The following is a 6,000-nucleotide window of genomic DNA, read 5'->3' as shown; positions in this document are numbered from 1 at the left end:
AGTGTAGCACTATGGTTCTGGAGGAACTTTTTTTTTTTTTACTGTGTACTGTGTACCACTGTGTATAGTAGAAATGACTATAAAAGCCTCTTGACTCGACTTGTCTTCACTCTTGTCTCTTAACTCTTGACTTGACATGACAATATAGATTAATAAAAACAACACAAAACATGCAACCACACAAAACTAGCAAGGCTGGTGATGGTACACACGAATATGTTTGCTCCAATGTCCATGTTTTCTTTTTTCTGTTGAAAAGGTAAGATGTAAATTTTGGGTCTAAATTGGTGGAAAGAACAGTAGAAGAGTCTTGATGAAAATGTATAACAAAGTTTGAATGAAAAATACTTTACTGGCTTCTTTTTCTATACAGATTTAAATTAGTAATCAATCTTCTGCTTTGTGGGTCTCAAAACATTACTTAAACACACTCAACACCCTTCAACCCCTTTCCCTTTACTCCTGTTTCCATCTGGGTCTCTGAAATGTGTGGTCAGAGCTTTACATATAATGATACCATTTTTTCAGATCACACAAATTCAAGTGTTAGACAGTGTATGTCAGTGTTGAATAAAAGCAGATGTACTGTACAGACTCTGGTTATATATTACTCTGTGAGTGTGAATAATGGTATATAGGGAAGACCCAGTCTCTATATCTTACACCCAGGTGTCTTAACAGAGTTCCTAATGAATGATTCTATTAATGGCTGGTCTTCACCAGGCACATTGTGTTTTTTCAATTAGGTTGAGACGTACATTTTGATTTGACGCATAGATGATAGTTAGCTGGTTAGCAATGTTGTGAAATTCTTACTTAGCTGTGATGTAGTTTAACCAGAGCATGTCTGCTTGCCATATTTAATGACCTGTTTTTTCTGTGTTGCATCTGAGTCATGGGTAAGTTTGGCTCCTTCATCTGAAATTCATTATCTATAAATAAAAAAACTGTATTCATATAATACTTCTTGAACAGTGGCACAGCGAGAGTAACCCGTTCAATGTATTCTGGCTGTTTTGCATTCTCTTTCCATGTTCACATGGGTTTCCTCTGGATTCTCTGATTTCTTATGACTGTCCAAACAAAGGCAAGTATAGGTGGACTCTTAAAGTAGCTTACAATATTATTTGATCAAATCATCCAAACATTTTGCATACAAACATATTTAACGGTAATTCTTTTGCCCTGTTTTTTTGTGTATTTTGTACTTGAACAGTACAGTGCCCCCTTTGGTTGTGCTGCAGATTCTGCCCCTTGAGAAGTTGAGCTTCATTAGTGGGCAACTTATTTGGGCTCTTTGCCTAAAAGCATTTCCTCATCAGCACTATAAAATCAATATTTCTCTCCAGTCAAAGAAACTGAATTCATTATTGTTTTAAAGTAAAAAAAAAAAATCAATATTATATATATCATTAAAAAATATTAGGTTACATTTATAGTATGTAAAAAAAAGTAGCTGTTTCGTTGTTTTGTTTAATCATTTAAGTTAGAGGGAACAGGGGAAAAAATCCATTATCCAGTAAAGTGAACAAAACATTCATAAAAAGATCTTGATGTCTGGTCTTGGGGCTTGGCAGAGCTCTGCACATGCTCCAAATCAACACGGTGAAGTATCACTTTGAAACTGACTTCAGCCTCTGCATTTGTAGTTGATTATTTGTGTGCAAATTTGTTGTCAAATACAATCTGAGAAATCATGTGAGATCCTAAGAACTTTTAGTAAACAGCAATTCAAGGAAATGTGTGAAAATAATATAATCGATATCCAAGGCAGCATGGTGGAACAGCTGCTTTACGTGCTCCAGGGTCTCCAGTTTGTAAAGGTAAGATTTTTGTTTTTGTTTGTAGACAGCCAGTGACTCAGCTGTTCTGACAGCCAGGGGAAGTTCTTTCCACCAGCTGAGGACCAGAACAAAGAAAAGTTTTGCTGTTGAGAAAAGACTTGCTTGTATCTAGGAGTGAAGGTGGGTCCAGTTGAGTTGTGCAAGATGCTTAAAGGGAGTGTGGTGTAGAGTGAGGCATGATAAATGCTGCTGGTGTGTGTTTGCCTTTTGTTCAATATGATTTGTGGATCTACTGGGAATCAGTGGGGGGTGTAGTGCAGTGGGGAGGTTGTGTGCTGCTTCATTGCCAATTCCAATACTCATGAGGATGGACAGCAAAAGTTTTGTGATTGAATGTGTAAAGGCAGGCAAAAGGTCGAGGAGAAGAGCATCAAAATGTGTTATTTTGATTTGTTTCTGCTTAGACGTTAATGAGTAAGTGCAGCTGTCTTTATTGTCCTCTTTTCTTTAAGAGTGGAATTAGGTAGTTGTAAAACTCTCAGCCCAGATCACTTGGCTGTGAATCATCTTTTTTTCCCCCTGCCCCCTCACTCACTCTTTCTTTTATTATTCAGTGATTCAATTCAGTATGTTTTGCTATTTTTCTGTTTTTTGTAAGTTCCCCCCTCTCTCTTTAACCTTTCTTATAAGCAATATTATCTTTATAATATCTATCTATCTATCTATCTATCTATCTATCTATCTATCTATCTATCTATCTATCTATCTATCTATCTATCTATCTGTCTGTCTGTCTGTCTGTCTGTCTGTCTGTCTGTCTGTCTGTCTGTCTATCTATCTATCTATCTATCTATCTATCTATCTATCCATCCATCCATCCATCCATCCATCCATCCATCCATCTTTCTATCTATCTTTATCCTCTGTTCTTTCCCCTTTTTCTTTATCTTTAATGTTGCTATTTACAGTCCATCACCTAATTTATTAATTTATTCTTTCTATTCATATATTTTGTCTCTTTCTAACTACCAACATTAATTTCATTCAAATTTTTTGCCCTTTTCTTTCCTTCTTTCTTTTTTTTTCTTTCTTTGGAAAAAACCCATTCGATTTCACTAACTTGACTATTTATGCTTTCTTTCTTTCTTTTCTCTTTCATCTCCTGTCGTTTCTTTCGCTTGCAGATAAACCCACTCCTACTCTCTCTCTCTCTCTCTCTCTCTCTCTCTCTCTCTCTCTCTCTCTCTCTCTCTCCTACCCTGTTCCTCCCTCCCATTTTCCCTTTAGCTTTCTCTACACTCTCTCCCTTCATCTCACCTCCAACTAGTCAGTGCTCCCTCTCCTTTCTGCTCTCTCCCTCTGTCTCTCTTTCTTTCTCTATATTCTCTGTGTTTCCCTCTCTCCCAGTCTTTCTCTCCCTCTCTCTCTCTCTCTCTCTCTGTCTCCTTAGTCGGTGTGCTTTGTCTCCCAGCCACTCAGCTACTCTAGTCAAGCCTATCCAGCTGCTCTACTCAAGCCAGGACCCGCTGTCAACACTCAACACCAGGTAAGAGACAGGACACACACTCCACATTGGGAAAGACACAGGACCCATAGTCCACCACTTAACTCTGGCAAAGGGACAGCACACACACTCCACACTGGGATAGAGACAGCACACACACTTCACCAGGAAAAAAGACAGCACACAATCCACGAGATGCAAAATCACACTTCCACTGCGTAAGACACAGGACACACTACACATTGTGTGAGGTGAGGGGCAGGACAACCTCCACACCAGGCAAGAAACAGGACAGACACTCCTTAAGACACAGTCCCACTAGCTAAGATGCAGGACACACTCCAATCTAGCTAAAAGGCAGGACACACACTGCGCAGTGGGTAAGAGGCAGAACATGTTTGTTTAACCCCAGGCAAGAGGCAGGGCAATCACACCAGCGAAGAGGGAGCACATATGGAAGGGGACAAAAGGAACACAGTATTACATCCAGGGTGAAATTGGACTAAACAATTTAAGTTAATAAGAAGAGATGAGAAGAAAAAGCCAAGAGAATGTGTGAGGTAAATGCATGGAGCAATGCAGAAGTGTTAGATGCAGTCAATGGGATGGAGGAAAAGCAGTGGTGTGGGAAATGCACCAAAGGAAGGTTGTGAATGGGAATACGCAAGTGAATAATTTTGAGAGCACTGCATGCCTTTTCTTGAAAAGAAGAAAAAAGAAAAAGAAAATGAAATGCAGAAACAGATTGAATGAGAGTAAGAGAATAGGAGGGAATAGAAGTGAATTGGACACAGAGAGGCGGGGGATAGAAGCCAAATCTCTGTATGGGTGCAGCATCATCTCTGTCTAATACTCCATTCACAAACCACAGCTGAGCTCTGACAGTCACCTGAGCTCTGTGTGTGCGTGTGTGTGTGTGTGTGTGTGTGTGTGTGTGTGTGTGTGTGTGTGTGTGTGTGTGTGTGTGTTTGCGTAAAAGAAGGTGAATGGACTGCACAAAATAAACGACCTACTGGTGACAGCTCACTGCTTTTCTTTCTTTCTTTCCTTCACTGAATGGAAAATTAGTTTTAGAGTAACAGGAGCCATGAAGCAAACAAAAACTATACCTATAAGCTTGTGTTGCAGTGCAGCACTGATGAAGGTTAAAAGGATGGAAATGGTGATGACCATGAAGGCTCTCTCTCACACACACACACACACACACACACACACATACACACACACCGTGTCTCCTTGGGTTAATCTGTGCAGCATATTGTGAATGCAGAAACAGCTGCATGGAGTGAAGGGCTTTAATGCTGCACAATCAGCAGGGTTTGTGTTTGGATGTGTCTGTGAATGCGTGTGTGTGTGTGTGTGTGTGTCAGCATTCCAGGTTTTGCAAATTCATGCAGGGTTTACAAGCCCAAATTTGTCTGCACTGTTTGCACATGATACACATGATAGCACATCTAAGACAACTTACTTTTAGTTCTTAGCTCTGTGTTCTATATGTAGCTCTATCTTATTTTATGTAGCACCAGGGTTCTTGAGAAACATTGTCTCATTTCACTGCATACTGCGTCAGTTATATATAGTTGAAATGACAATAAAAGCTTCTTGACTTGACTCCCAAATGACTTCACATGAAACCTGAAAGTACATGATAAAATAGGGCAGCAGGTAAAAAGTGCATGGAAGTAACATGAAGAGAAGATTATTCTAACTATAAAAATATTTAAAAGAAAGACAAGAATAGTAGAAATAGAAAAACAGTATGTGAGTTGGAAGCTGCAGCACTGCATCTGTGCCTGAATTGCTGCACTGGTGCTGACACATTGGCATGTCTCTCAAGACTGATGCATGCCCTCTCAGTCTGCTGCACTCAGTAAGCGTGTGTGTGTGTGCGCGCGCGCGTGGTATTCTTAAAGAAGACTGTCAGAGAGTGAAGGGTATGATGTGAAGCTTATCCCAGCAGAGACCTTCCGCAGTATTTGTGTGTGCGCGCGCGCGCGCACGTGTGTGCGTGGGTGTGTGTGGGTGTGTGTGTGTAAGATGCATCACTCCTGCAGGCACGCTCAAACTCCTTGCTGTGGGTAATGAAATGGATATAAGCTACCCTACCCATTCACACATTGAAAGAATACGTCATCATTTTTCTTCCTGTATCACCATATTTGTAGAACATGTGTGATTGCCATAGACAAGAACTGTGATGAATGTCCTTCTATTGAAAAACAAAACAAAAAAAAGTCCAGAAAGCCAGTTTGACCAAATACTCATTTATAATGGAAGTCTAAAGGCAGCTGGTAAATTCCGCTAATATATATATATATATATATATATATATATATATATATATATATATATATATATATATATATATATCACAAAAAAATTTAAATTTCATAGAAAATCGAACACTAAAGCAATAAGTAGTTTCCTCTACAGATTTAAAGTTTTGACTGAATTCACACAATTATTCTACATTATGTATGCAGTTCACCTTCAGTCAGGTCCACAAATATTGGGACATCTACAACAGTCTATTTAAGTTGTAATGTAGTGATGGTGTGTTTTTGACCTTGCAGTGTGTAAAATCGGATAAAGGGAGAGACGGGGAAGCAAGTAAAGGGTTGTGTAGCAATGTAGGTTAGGTTAACCAGTGCTGGAGAAACAAACCAAATTAAAATGTAATTGTCATTGTCACACTGCCATTGTCACGCTGTG

General features: G+C 39.3%; 1 protein-coding gene across 1 annotated transcript in view; it reads left to right on the top strand.

Moving 5' to 3' along the window:
• Positions 1–3,065: 3,065 nt before the first annotated feature.
• The window catches only part of pvalb6 (parvalbumin 6), a 36,752-nt gene continuing 33,817 nt past the window's right edge, over positions 3,066–6,000 (top strand). The window contains exon 1 of the mRNA XM_046865400.1: positions 3,066–3,330. The gene's annotated coding sequence lies outside the window, so the exon portion shown is untranslated. The remainder of the gene's footprint in view (positions 3,331–6,000) is intronic.

The sequence above is a fragment of the Silurus meridionalis genome, chromosome 14, assembly GCF_014805685.1.
Source record: "Silurus meridionalis isolate SWU-2019-XX chromosome 14, ASM1480568v1, whole genome shotgun sequence".
NCBI classification, from domain to species: domain Eukaryota; kingdom Metazoa; phylum Chordata; class Actinopteri; order Siluriformes; family Siluridae; genus Silurus; species Silurus meridionalis.
The sequence above is the reverse complement of the archived record's forward strand: the minus strand, read 5'-3'. Positions and strand labels throughout refer to the sequence as shown.